Below are 15,039 nucleotides of genomic sequence, written 5' to 3' on the forward strand. Positions count from 1 at the left end.
GACCAGAGCCACCAAGGTGAATTTTCAAAGTCTTTAGAGGCCCAGGCTGACTGTATCTTTCATCTCAACCCTCCTATTGCATAGCTTCCATTCTTAAGGCTTATTCACAGTTTCAGTATGGCTGATTAATTTCAACTATAAAATCGCCATGAAGAAGGAAGAGAAGAAAGAATCCTCTTCCCTTCACTTCTAAGGAGCCTTCCTAAAAGTCTTCCTCCACTTATACCTCACTGGGCAGGTCAATGTGCAAGGGAGACTGGAAAATAAAGTTTTCAGCTGGACTCATTGCAAGGATTTGGTTACTAAGGAATAAGAGGATGATCCACTTGCAGAAGCATTTACTAGCCTGTGATACAACAGAGTTTCAACATATGCCATAGGTCAATTTCTAAATGTCAGACTTAAGAATTACAATGATTGTGCAAAATACACCTCTCATGGTAACACTTACTTCTGTTCATCATCTTGCTTGAGCTGCCATACTTCAGAAAAAGGGAAGAAACTCTTCCACTATCAAAATTGTAAACAATACATTACGAATTAATTTTATATTTTAAGCTTCTGGTATTTAAATGAAGATACTTTTAACAAGGTAAAAAGAAATGGTAGGTCTAAGAGTTAAAGTTAAAAAAAAAAGTCCATTGTCCAAAATGCTGTACTAGGGTCTTCTTAATAATGATGATGAGTTTCCAAATGTAGTAAATAAAGAGCACTACTGAATCATCAGCCATTACTATGTTCAGGCATATCTGAATGTGATTATCAACTTGAGGGAGTAGCCTGAGAAAAGTTTATTTTCAGGAGGTCTTAAAGAACTCAGTGGCAGGGAAGAATACAAGCATGGCAAGAATGACCTCTCAAGTCAGAGGAGAATAGGGATTCTGAAAACAGCATGGCCGAGACTATGCAAATCTGCTCCCAACACTGCTCCCCTGGTACAGGTCTGAATCCTCAGGAGAAAGGAGGCTATGAGTAAAACTAAAAATCTCTCTAACACTCAAGCATCATTCCTTAAGGCACATCTAACACAATGTAACCCTAAAGGTAGGAAGGCATGTTCTCCAGTTCCGCCGTAGGGCACCCCAAAGCTTTGCCATGCTGGGAGCTTTGTGCAGCCATCAGGATAGCACTGATAATGGCCAACACCCAGTGGTAGAGAAGCACAGACTAACAAGGTCCCTCCTTGCCGCCTCTCTGCCTGGCCCAGTTGTTTGATGACACAGATCTGTGGCGCTCACTCAAAGTACTGCAGAGGGCCAGCTAAGAAGCACCATCTCCCGTACCTGCAAGAGTGAGAACAGCCACTAGCAAGGAAATCACTCTTTCCAGAAGAGCAGTGAGAATGTCAGGGGGACAAATTGTATTCAAGCACATGTGAAATATCCCCTGGGCTGCTGAGACTCGATAGAGACTGCAGGACTTCATAAAGGTCTACACAGTTGCACGGTTAGTGGTCCATAACTAGGATAATTTGAGTTACATATGTATTTTTCCTGGCAAGAATACTCAGACATCAAACTGCAACAAAAATTTTAAGAGAATGCTCTAAAATTACAATGCAATCTTAGATATTACTGAAGCATGGAGACTAGTTTTTGCTGCATAGTAGATACCAAAAATTATAGAGTTTCAAGACATCCTTACTTCATGTCATTCAAAAATGTTTATAAAGCACCTACCATATATGCCCTATGCTAATTGCTAGGGATGTAGAGCTGAACCACAAATATGTGGATGATAGAGTCTAGCCAAAGTCAATGTTAGGTACGGGCTATAGAAGCTAGCAATTCACGTTTGCCCCAGAAAATTCACCAACATATTTTATTTATTTGAAAAAAGTATATTTGGTTACTGTGACAGGTTGAATTATTGTTCCATTTTTTTTCACTTTCTTCTTCTTGTATAATTATACATTATATACTTTTTGCCATGTGACTGTTTATCAGATTTATTGAAGTGTAATTTATATGCCATAACTTTCACCCATTGTAAGCACATAGTGCAATATTTGGTAAATTTATAAAGCAATGGAGCCATCATCACAGTGTAGTTTTAGGACACTTGTCCTACCTCAAGAAGTTTCCTCATGCTACATGCAATCTATCCCGTCTCCTATCCCCAGATCCAGGCTATCATCCCTCTATATCGTTTTCCCTTTTTAGAAATGGGATCACTTAATATATAGTCTTTTGTGTCTGGTTTCTTTCACTCAATATAATGGCTTTCAGATTCATTTATATTATTGCCTGTATCAAACTTCATTCCTTTTTATTGCTAAATAGTATTCCATTGTATGGATATATGGATATACCACATGTGCTTACCCATTTCCCAGTTGATTAACATCTGGATTCTTTACAAATTTGGGCTCTTAAAAATAATGCTGCTATGAGTGTTCACGTGCAAGTATTTGTGTGGCTTCATTTCTCTTGAGTAATTACAGAACAGTGGAAATGCTGGACAGTATTGTAAGTATATGTGTAATTTGTCAAGAAATTGTCAAACTTTTCCAAAGTAGATGTAACATTTTACATTCTCATGAGCACTGAATAAGTAATTCAGTTTGTCTACATCCTTGCCAACACTCACTATTGTCAGGCTTTTTGATAATAGGTCTATAGGTCTGTAGTGATATTTCATTTTAGTTTTAATTCATCTTTCCCAAGTGTTTTTATCTTTTCATGTGCTTATTAGCCATTTGCATGTGATTAGTGAAATGCCTATTCAAATCTTCTATCCATTTTTAAATTGGGTTGTCTTTTTTATTATTGAGTTGTAAGAGCTATACATTCTGAATATGTCTCTTATCAGATATCCGATCTACAAATATTTTCTCCTAGTCTGTGGTTTGTCTTTTCATTTTCATGATGGTCTTTTGAAGAGTAAAATATCTTAACTTTGATAAAGTCCTTTTTATTTATTTTTTCATTTACAGATTGTTTTCATGTCAGATGTAAAAAAGTGTTGCCTAACCTAAGGTCACAAAAATTTTTCTCTTATTTCTTTTTTTTCTCTTATTCTGTTCTAGAAATACTATAGTTCTCACTCTTACATTTAGGCCTTTGATCTATTGTGAATTAATTTTTTCATGTGCAATGTAAAGTAAGTTCATTAAAAAATTTTTGCATATGTATATCTAATTGTCTCAGTACAACTTGTTAAAAAGAGTATTGTTTCCTGATTGAAGTATGTTTGCATCTTTTTAAAGTAAATTTACCATAAATCTTAGAAGTTATTTATAAACTCTATTTTGTTCCACTGACCGATACGTTTATTCTTATACCATACAGTCTGATGACTGTAGCCTTATATTGTTTGAAATCAGACAATGTAAATCCTCTAACTTTTTTTTCTCCAAAATTGTTTTGCTAATCAAGTTCCTTGCATTCCCATATAAACTTTAGGACCAATTTGTCAAATTTTACAAGAAAAAAGCCTGCTGGAATTTTGACAGAGATTATATTAAATCTATAGATAACTTGGGGAAAAACTGCCAACTAAAAAAGTCTTTTTTTTTAATGTTTATTTATTTATTTTGAGAGACAGAGAGAGCACAAGTGGGGAAGGTGCAGAGAGAGCCCAAGTAGGCTCCATGCTCTCAGTGCAGAGCCCAACATGGGGCTCAGTCCCACAAACTGTGAGATCATGACCTGAGCCAAAATCAAGTTGTACGTTTAACCAACTGAGCCACCCAGGTGCCCCCATCTTAAGAAGTCTTATAATCCATGAACATGGTTTATCTCTCCATGAATTCAGATCTTCTGTAATTTCTCCCAGCAATGTTTTATACTGTTTTAGCATTTAGTTCCTGCATTTTTATTATGTCTATTCCTAAGCATTTTTTCTTTTTGCTATTTTTATGAATGAATTCCTTTCTTAAATTTATTTTCAGATTGTTCATTGCTAATATAAGAACTAACATTGATTTTTATATTTTCATTTTGTATCTTGCAGCCTTATTAAGCTCGCTTATTGGTTCTAACATACACATACATACATCAGTATAATTTTAGGGCTTTGTACATATAAAAGCATAAGGTCGTTATTTTCCTTGCTTTATCACATTGGCTAAAACTTTGAAAACTTTGAAAAGAAGTTGTAAATGGGGACACCTGGGTGCTCAGTATGTTAAGTGTCCGACTCTTGATCTCAGCTCAGTTCATGATCTCATGGTTATGGGATCAAGCCCCAAATCTGGCTCCGTGCTGAGCATGGAGACTGCTTTAGATTCTCTCTCTCCCTGTCTCCCTCCCCCGCTCACTTGTGCACTCTCTCTCCCTCAAAAAGTAAAAATAAAAATAAATAAGTCACGAAAATGGATATTCCTGCCTTATTCCCAATCTCAATGGGAAAGATTTGTTATTCACAATGAAGTATGTTAGCTATAGATTTTACACACATGCCCTTTATCAGGTAGGGGAAGTTCCTTCCTATTCATAATTTGTGGAGAATTTTTATCATCAATTGATATTAGATTTTATCAAAGCCTTTATCTGTGGCTCTTTAAAAAAATTATGTCACTTTTGTCCTTCATTCTATTAATACAGTATATTCATTGATTTTCAGATATAAAATCATTCTTGCACTCCAGGGACAAATCTTATTTGATCATTGTATATAATCTTTACATATGTTGCTAATATTTTGCTAATATTTGTTAATATTTGCTAATATTTTGTTATTCTGCATTTATGTTATTCTGCATTTATGTTCATTAGAAATAACTGCTTTATAGTTTTCTTTTCCTGTGATAACTTTGTCTGGCTTTGGTTTTACACTAAAACTGGCCTTATAGGACAAGCTGGGAAGTGTTCCCTCTTCCTTTTCTTCCTAAAAGCATTTGTATAGAATTGGTATTGCATCTTCCCTAAATATTTAATAAAATTTAGTAGTGATGTCACCTGGGCCTTGGTTTTTCTTTGAAGGAACATTCGTAGTAATTACAATGTCTTTAGGCATTTCAGGTCTATTCAAATTTCATTTTTTCCTGGGATGGTTTTGGTAATTTGTATCTTTCCAAGATATTAACCATCTTACTTTAAGTTCTCTAATTTGTTGGCATAAAGTGGTTCATAATAGTCTCTTCTTATATTTTTAATTTCTGTAAGGTTTTTGGTGATGTTCTCACTTTCATTCCTGATTTCGTTAATTTGTCTTTTCTCGTTTTCTCTCTCTCCTTTTTTAAATGTTTACTTATTTATTTGAAAGAGCAGAGTAAGAGCACGAGAGGGGGAAGAACAGGCAGACAGAGGGAGAGAAAGAATTCCAAAAAGGCTCTGCGCTGTCAGAGCGGAGCCCAACATGGGGCTCGATCCCACAAACCATGAGATCATGACCTGAGCCAACATCAAGAGTGGGAGGCTTAACCCACTGAGCCACCCAAGTGCCCCTCTTTGTTATTCTAGCTAAATTTCTATCAATTTTGTTGATTATGTTAATGAAACAACTTTTGTTTTCATGGCTCTTTCTCTATTGTTTTTCTGAATTTTACTTGTTTCTCCTCTGGTCTTTATTATTTCTTTCCTTCCTTTTACAAGAGGTTTAATATGCTTATCTTTAGCTTCTTGAAGTGGAGGCTTAGACTGATATGAGATCACTTTACTTTCTAATATAATAAAGTTTTAAGTATCCCTCTCAGCACTCCTTCAGCTACATCTCATAAATTTTGGTAATGTTATGTTTACATTTTCATCCAATTCAGCATATTTGCTAATTTAGCTTGTGATTTCACCTTTGACTCATTGTTTTTCTGAAAGCATATTGAGAAATTCAAAATATTTGGAAAACCCAAAATTGCTTCCTGTTTTTCATTTCTTATTTAATTTTGTGATATTCAGAAAACATATTTTAAGTGTCATTTTATATCCTATAGTATGGTTTACTATGAGAGTTCTATGTGTACTTGAAAAGAATGTGTATTATGCTATTGCTAGGTGCGGTCTGCTATGTCATTTATGTCAAGTTGGTTGCCAATGTTGTTCAAGTCCTGAATATCCTTATTGATGTTGTCTAGTTCTTCTGTCCATTACTAAGAGAGTCATATTGAAATCTTCAAGCACTACAATATTGAATTGACTACTTCCTTTAATTCTGCCAGTCTTTGCTACATGTATTTTGGGGCTATGGCTCCGGTGTTAGCATTTATAATTGCTATTTCCTCCTGATGTATTGAAATTTTTACCATGATGAAATGTTTTCTTTTATCTTTAGTAATATTTCTCGTCTTAAAGTCTATTTTTATATATTAGTAAAGCCACTCTAGGGATAGCTGTAAATCAACTTAAAAAAAAAAAAAAACTTAAAAAAAGCCATTCCAGTTCTTCAATGGTCACTCTTTGCTTTTCCAGCCTTTTACTTTGAAACTACTTGTATCTTTGAATACAAAGTATGCCTTGTATAGACAGCATAGAGTTGGATCTTGCTCTTTCCTCCCTCACAGGTTGGTTATATTTTAAAGTTTATTTTCTTAATAGTGCATCTAAGGATTACAGTACACATTTGCAATTATTACATTCTGCTTCAGGATTATCATCATCATCATCATCGCCGTCGTCATCATAAACAGCAGCTTTGCTCTGGCATATTTCCTCTCATTTTTAGTGCTAGTCTTGTCATACATATTACATCTATACATGTAAACCCCCAATATAACATTATGATCGTTGCTTCAAATGGTCCTTGCTTTTAAAGAAGAGGGGAAAAGATAAAACGATAAAGAGCGTGTTATATTTATTCACATATTTAACATTTTCAGTGTTCCTCATTCTTTCCTCTGGAGTTGAGTCACCATCTGCTACCATGTCTTTTCAGCCTGAAAGACAGTCATTAGAAGTTCTTACAGGACAGGTCCTTTTTTGTTTATCTGGGAAGGTCTTTCTTCTGCCTTCATTTTTGAAAAATGGTTTTGTTAGAAAGCTCTTGGTCAACGACTTTTTTTTTTTCTATTAACACTTTGGATATGTTCTTCCCCTACTTTCTAGATGCCCTATTTTTATGAGAAATCAGCCATCAGTTGTATTGTTGTTCTCCAGACATGATGAGTCATTTCTCTCTTGCTGCTTCAAGGCTTTGTGTTTGCCTCGTTTTTTTTGTAGTTTTTTTTTATCATGGGTCTAGATGTGGATCTCTTCGTGTCTATTCTACTTGGTGGTCACAGAGCTTCTTGGACTATAAATTAAGTTTTTCATCAAATTTAGCAGCTTATGGCTGTTATTAAAAGACAAAACAAAACACAGTTTCCCTTTCTCTCTCCCCACTCTCCCTGGACTACCATTGTAAGTATGCTGATAGGTTGACATTGTTCTATGGGTCTTTGAGTCTCTGTTCATTTTTCTTCAGTCTTATTTTCTTTTTGTTCTTTAGATGGGATAATTTCTATTTATCTATCCTCAATACACTAATTATTTCTCCTGTCTTCTCAAATATTCTCTAGACCCATCTATAAACTTCCATTTCAGTTATTGTATTTTTCGAATCTAGAATTTGTTTTTACAGATTATATCTCTATTTAGATTTCCTATTTTTGAGTCATTTCCACTATATTTTCCTTTACTTCTTTGTACCTGGTTTCTTTTCATTCTTCAAACATACTTATAATAGCTGTTTTGATATCTTTGTCTGTTAAATTAAAAACTTTGGCCCACTCTGATTGTTTCTATTGAATACTTATTGTCCTGAGTATGAATTTCACTTTCCTGTTTCCGTGCATTTCTCATATTTTTGGTTGAAAACTGGACATTTTCGATAACATAATGTAACAATTCTGAAGTTTTATCTATTGAGTGATTTGTCTGAAGGATATTTTTAAGTAACTTGAATGAATTTAAACTGCAAAACCTGTCTCCCACAATGTGTATAGCTCCTAATGTTTCTACTTAAGTTCTGAAATTGTGTTTCTAAAATTATTTTTCAGCTTGCCTTATTAGGGCTCACCCCTGTGTTACTAATAGCTTAGTGGCCAGCTAATGATTTATGCTGAAGTGTGCTGAGACACCTCAAGTCCAAAAGCACTTCCAACCTCTGCCAATCAATCTTTGTGTAGATTGGGGAACACATTCAGAGCTCAGATAGTTCTCAAGTATGTCTGGGCTTGTACTTTTCACTTTTTGGTGTCCTCTGGCCATGTGCATAGTTCACAATCCCAGTCAGCCAGAAATGTGTGGAATGTTTATTAAGGCCTTTTATGGCTCTCTCTCGCTTCCAGAAGCTCCCCATTAAATTGCTAGCTGGTCTGCCACTTGCCCCAAATAGGATCAGAGCCTCAGGCCAACAAAGCTGTAGGCCTTCCCATTTGTTTCCTATTGAGCTTGCCACTTTTCAATGGCAAAGCCATGGGTTTTTGTCTCCAGCCCCAAGTTGAGTCTACCCACTCAGGAAGCAGAACTGCTGGCATTCATGGCCAGCACTCCCCTCATAAAACTATAGCTTTCACCAACTAGCCTGGGTTAGGGGAGGTATGGAAGCAGCTCCAACCAGTAAATAAATAAATAAATAAATAAATAAATAAATAAATAAATAAACAAACGAATGAATGAATGAAATAAATTTTTTTAAATGGCTTCCAATGGCTGCATATTCCCACAGTCTTACTCAAAACTCTTCAGTTTTTTTCAGTCAGTACTTCTCCAATATTATCTGCCTTTGTTCAATTTCCATAACTCTGAAATGAATGTTATTGAAAATTTTATACAGTTTTTTATCTGATTTTGTTTGGCAGAGAGGTTTCACTGACCTCTTCACAGCTGGAGATACATGTACTGTGTGGCTTTGTAGTACCTCTCCCTAGTGGCAAAAGTATATTTCTTTGCCCCATCAGTGTTGGGCTTGGCCATGTGACTGACTTTATCCAGTGGCACATTAGCAGGGGCTTTGAATGTACTCTCATGATGTGCTTGGTTCTTGCATTCCTGGTATGCGTCACCAGTAGAGCATACCTCGGATAGTTACTGGTCCTAAAATAAAGAAGTGGGAAGTAGATTTATAGCCAATCTTGAGCCTTAAGCCAAGCCCAGCTGAGCTTGGCCAAGTTCAGCCAAACCCCAGCTTAAACCCTAGTGACCTACAAATGCATTAATAAGAAAATAAATATTTATGATTATAGGCAACTGAGATTTTTGGCATTGGTTGTTATGCAGCAATGTTGACTTATACAGTCACCTAAGAATAGATAGTACCCTATCTAACCTGTTCCACATGAACAATAAAAGAAAGTAGTCCCATGCCCTGCTTTGCACATCCTTTTAAATGGATCCAGGCTTAAGGGTAATGTCTAGGTTACAAGCATCATCAAATGCCATGGAGAGATAATGAAACGAGTGGCATGGATTTATCATAAAATTCTTTAGAGTCAAGGGAGAGCAATGTGCCAGGTGTAAGCCTAAAAGAGCCATTTGCTTCTGAGAGTTATTGACAAACAAGTAGAGAAGTACATGAAAAATGCCATTGTGCCTTTTATCAGCCTGCCAGACCAAGTTTAGCGCTAACTCAGCATTACTCTCTTACTCTGCATTACAAACTGAGGATCCCTAAGCAAGGATGCATTCTAAACTTCTATTTTGCTGAAAGCTCTGTATTTTTTGCACACAGCAAACAGAGCTTCTTGAGCAGATTCATCAGTTCAGTTTAATTCAACAATATCTGCAACAGAATACCTCCACCATTACAGGGCCAACACAAGGCGCCCTACTATCCCTCACTTGAATGGTAGAACTCACCAATAAATGCATGTTATAATGTAATGTGAGATGGGTCATAACAGGCATCTATGTGACAATAGCACTTCCCAGATCTAAGAATGTTAACTTAAAAGTCAAATCTCTCACCAGCACCATAAAGAATATTGTCAGTCTTAGCACTGAAATAGTCCTCATATCGATGTACCCCTGGAATGTGTGTATGCAGAGAATGGAAGACAGCAGGACACTCAAAAAGCTATTGTATGAGAGAGCCGATGTCAGAAAAATCACAAGCAAGGAGAGCAGGATAAATGCTATAAGAACATATCAAAGCACAGCATCAAGCAATGCAACAGAGCTTGGACTGCTGGGAAATAGCAGCAGTACACAAAACAGCCCTGGCTGCAACTGTAAGGAATGTGAAAAGCCTTCAGGTGAACAGCTAAACAACAATAGGCTACAACTACTCACCCGGGTACAGATTTCACACGTGCATAGCTCATTCTACATTAGCCTGTTCAGCCACACCTCTACACAGCAATTGTGGCTTGGACCCCCAGCCCTCTCTTAAAAAACAGAAGTCATCAGAATAATTCTAGATATTCCCTATCAACCCCCTGTATAATTTTATGTGGTTCCCCCCCCCCAAAAGTTGTATACGCCAACTCTAATGTCATTTGAAAATGCCACACTGTAGGTAATAGATTAATAGGAGGACTTCTGGCAGCCACAAATATCTCATTCATAACCACTGGCCCAGAAGCAAAAAAGATCTTTGCCTTGCAAGAAAACCAGCTATAATAAAACCTATGAACTTTATCTACAGAAGAAGCAGAGCCGACCATGGGCCCTTACACTTGCAATTCTGTAAAAGTTACAGACCTTATAAACTACTTGTCTACTTTCTCTGGAAAACTGTTAGGTTTTCTTAGATGATCAGGGACCTACAGGTTGCACTGGAAAGAGCAAAACGGTATGCTCAAGAAGCAATTACAAGCATTGGGAAAAATACAGTCAAATTCCAAACTGTAGTCACACATCAACCAGTGGCCATTTTATATGACAGCAATAGCCCTGTAAGTTTCACTTCCTAAATAACCCATGAGGGCATCAATAACACACAATATTAAAAAATGTTGAGCTTCATGTGATGACACTGACTTATCAAGAAAATGCTATATTAAGTTGCTTTCTCTGATTAAGAAGATGCAGGGGCGCCTGGGTGACTCAGTCAGTTGGGCGTCCGACTGCGGCTCAGGTCATGATCTTGCGGTTTGTGAGTTCGAGCCCTCCGTTGGGCTCTGTGCTGACAGCTCAAAGCCTGGAGCCTGCTTTGGATTCTGTGTCTCACTCTCTCTCTGCCCCTCCCCTGTTCACACTCTGTCTCTTAATAATAAGTAAACATTAAAAAAAAATTAGAAAAAAAAAGATGCAAAAATATAGTATATTTAAGAAGACTTTCACAAAAATTATTGACACGGTGAACATTTTAATGTTTAAATATATCTGGAAAATACACACATGCAAAATATTTTATTGCACAATGCCTCTATATCACCACTGTTCTGTAGAAATATAAATGTGAGCCACAAATGGAAGCCACATATGTAATTTTAAGTTTTCTAGCAGACGCCTTTTAAAAGTTTTTAAAAGAGTAAAATTAATTCCAATAATAAATGTAACTTAGTCCAATATGGTCAAAATATTATCATTTTAATATGTAACCAACATAAATGAAATGTTTGCAGATTTTATTTGTACTAATTCTATGAAATCTGTTATGTGTTTACACTATGGCATATCTCAGTTCATACTAGCCACATTTCAATTGCTTAGTAAACACATTTGGCTGATGACTACCATATTGGATAGCACAGATGTCAATAAATGAAGCTTTACTGAAGAACTGAAATTAAGGCAAATGTAACCTTGGTATTCCAATCCAATATTCAGAAATACTAGAAGAAATGCAGATATCAAATCACATGTATTTCCCGAGTTTCCCCAAAAGCTCTATAAACAAGGATGAGAGAATTTATCACATGTGTCTGATAACCATAACCAAAGCAAAAGAAGATTAATACTAATTCCTTGTAAGGGGAGGGGCAGAGTTATAGACTCTTAGAAGTTAGAACGAGGAAGAAACTTTCTCTGTAAAACTTTCTTGAGCACTCAGAAATTAACTATAGCCTTATGGTAAGCATAGCATAATATAGAGTTGTTGAATCACTATCTTGTACACCCAAAACTAATGTAACATTGTGTATCAACTGTACTCAATTAAAAAAAATGAAATAAAATAATTTTTAAAAATAAAATGAAGTGTAGCTTTTGATGCCATAGTCCTTTTCTCATTTGCGGAGGAGGAGAATTGTAAGCACTTAAAACCATTTATATAGTCATTTCTGAGATTAATAAGAGAAGTCCAATTTTCAAAGCTGTATCTCTAAAATAGCTAAATTTTCAAAGATTAAATTTCAATCTATGTCTAAATCGCAGTAAAAAACAATCTACTAAATAAATCTAATAAAAGATACTTGAAAGTAGAGCATGTTTTGCACCAGATGTGTATTGATTTAGAATCATTTGACTGTACAATTTTAAACTTTTGTGAAAACTTGATATTAATATTTAATAATTGAATTCTAATTTGGGACTATTAAAACAACATGCAGATTTCTTTGTGTTTAATCGCACTCTTTCTAAGATAAAAAGAAATGAAAAAATCTTATTAATGCAGCATTAAAATTAAACTTATTTTATGCACGAAAGACAAGAAATGTTAACAACATGTTTCTGAGAAAGTATGCTTTCTCACTCACCTAATTCAGGTCTTGTATCATTCTATTTCTTTCCTACAGGTCCTGGTCTCACCAAGGACTGTGCCCTATGGAATCCTCTGCTCAACTTCCTGTTATATCTCCTCTTTCTCATTGGATGCGAGCAAGGACAAAACTTAGCAGAGACTTAGACAAAGAGGAACTATAAAGCGTAGGCCAGGACCGACTGGTAGGAAGGGAAATTCTTAAATGTTAGGTCCTGAGAAGCAGATGAAGGTTGAATCTGTGATCTTACCCCATGCGGTGGTAATTAAGAGCCATTAGAAGCTGGAGAAGTTTGGGGAGGCAGATTCTGGAGGCACAGTAGTATGGAGAAGGAACGTCTCTGTTTGAGTAAACTGAGGACTCAACGGAGGAATGATTGCAAGAATGAAGCCTTCAAGGCTATCACAGGGTTTTATTTACCATGAACTTAATTCATCTAAGTACCTTCGTTTTTAATGAATTATGGATATTATTTATTTTTATGATAATAATTATAATATTTTCTAGCAAGGCTAAATGATCCTAGATCGTTTCATCTTCCTCTGTGACTCTTGTAGTCTAATACTTGATTTCTCTTATCTGAACTTTCTTGAGGCTTTCTTTCTTTTCTAAGTTATTGAGGCTTTTAGTACAAATCACAATGTCTACTAGAGTCTAGCTACAGCTGAGTGCATTACCAGAAAAACCCAATGGTCCCAACATTAACTTGCTCTTATAAAACATCTTTGTGTTACAGGTTGATTTTTAAAATGAAACTACCTGCTATTTTTTTTATTTGTTTTGGGCCCTCCCTAACCCCCTCTTCTCTCTAAGCTTTGGAGGACCCTTTTGTGACCACTAGTATGACTCCACTCTACAGTAACCATATAGATTAATGCTATTATCCTATTAGTTAATAGGGGGTAAAAAACAAACCGCCTGAGGACAGAAACATGTGGTGATCTTAGGCCTTCATTTTGACATCTGGCTTCAGGATCTACTCCTCCCCCCACAAAGCGGTCCAGACAATTTCCAGGGTGCCAGGCCACCAGGACAAGAATTTGTGGAGTCCAGAACTCATCATTATTTTCCACCTTTCACTTGAGCAGTAAAGTTCTGGCCACCCTTCCTTTTGTAGCTATTGCTGGGTAGACAGGTACTTCAAAGTAAATGGAAGTTTGGATGTAAAAGCTAGTGACTCACACTAACCAAAACGCACATGAGACAAAAGTAAACATCAAGTGCTGGTGTGTTGATTTATGGTGAGTAAGACAACATGACACGCACAATACGTATTGTGTTGGCCTGATCAAAACATTTTTGTTTTTTCCTAGTGGTCCAGCCACACAGAAATCAAAAGGTGGTTTTGTGAGCATGGACTCAAAACAACAGGAAGTGGATAAATCAAATCTTTAGTGCATCTTTTCCGAAAATGTGTTGTGTGCTGTGAGACATTTTAATAGATCTTTCCACAACAAAAGGTTCAGTAATCAAGTGATGTTGAGAAACGCTAGATTAAACCAAGGAAAGCAGCTTTCATAACTATTTTCCCTCGGTCTGCAAATGTGAATTCTGAATCTACGAGGGTTCCTATGGCACCCTTTTTCTAGAATAAGTTAGGCTCTCCTCTTAATAGAATAATTATCAATATTTCAGGAAACAATATTATCCTATAGATACAGTTTAGGATTCACTGACCAAATTCCTTAGCCTGATATAAACCTTACCACAGGGATGGACCTGCCAATGGGCCTAGCGTACTTGAAATACAAAAACTAAAGCCCTGCACCATTCTCCCTTCAGGGACATTCTTATCATAGAACTGAAACAACCCAAGTCCAGTATCCGAGTCATTCTTTTTCCTTTTATTTGTTTAGTTAGGGCTGCCAATATGTACCTAAGTTATTTTCCTATTTCTTTAATTTGATTTAATTCTGCATTTAATTCTCACATTAAAGAGGTTGCAGTGAAGGCTTTGCTTGCCTACACGTCACCCCACCTTTTTCAGGTGATTTTCCATACCTTGACTGTAAGTTATGTATTGACTTTAAATGTCACTCTAAATGACTCTATTTTCTTTATTTTCAAGCTTTAGAGTCCAGCTACACTAAATGCTTATTAAAAATATGTAACCAGAAAATGATATAACTCGTAGACAGAATAATGCCCCCACCCAAAAGTCTACATTCTAATCTCGAGAACCTGCTAACATATTACCTCATATGATGAAAGGGCCCTTGCAAATGCGACTAAGTTAAGGATGCTGAGATGAAGAGATTATTCTGGAAAGATGAATGTAATCACCAAGGTCCCGACAGGTGAAAGAGGGAGGCAGGAGAGTCAGAATCAGAGCAGGAGATGTGACAATGGAAGCATAGGTCTTAGTGACGCAATTGCCAGCCAGAAGGAGGCCATGAGCCAAGGAATTCTCCCCTAGCACCTCTAGAAGGAATGAAGCCCTGCTGACACCTTGATTTTAGACCCATGAGACCCATTTCAGACTTCAGACCTTCAAGACTATAAAGATAATAAATTTGTGTTGCTCTAAGCCACTAACTCTG

This window comes from Felis catus, chromosome B4, assembly GCF_018350175.1.
Source record: "Felis catus isolate Fca126 chromosome B4, F.catus_Fca126_mat1.0, whole genome shotgun sequence".
NCBI classification, from domain to species: domain Eukaryota; kingdom Metazoa; phylum Chordata; class Mammalia; order Carnivora; family Felidae; genus Felis; species Felis catus.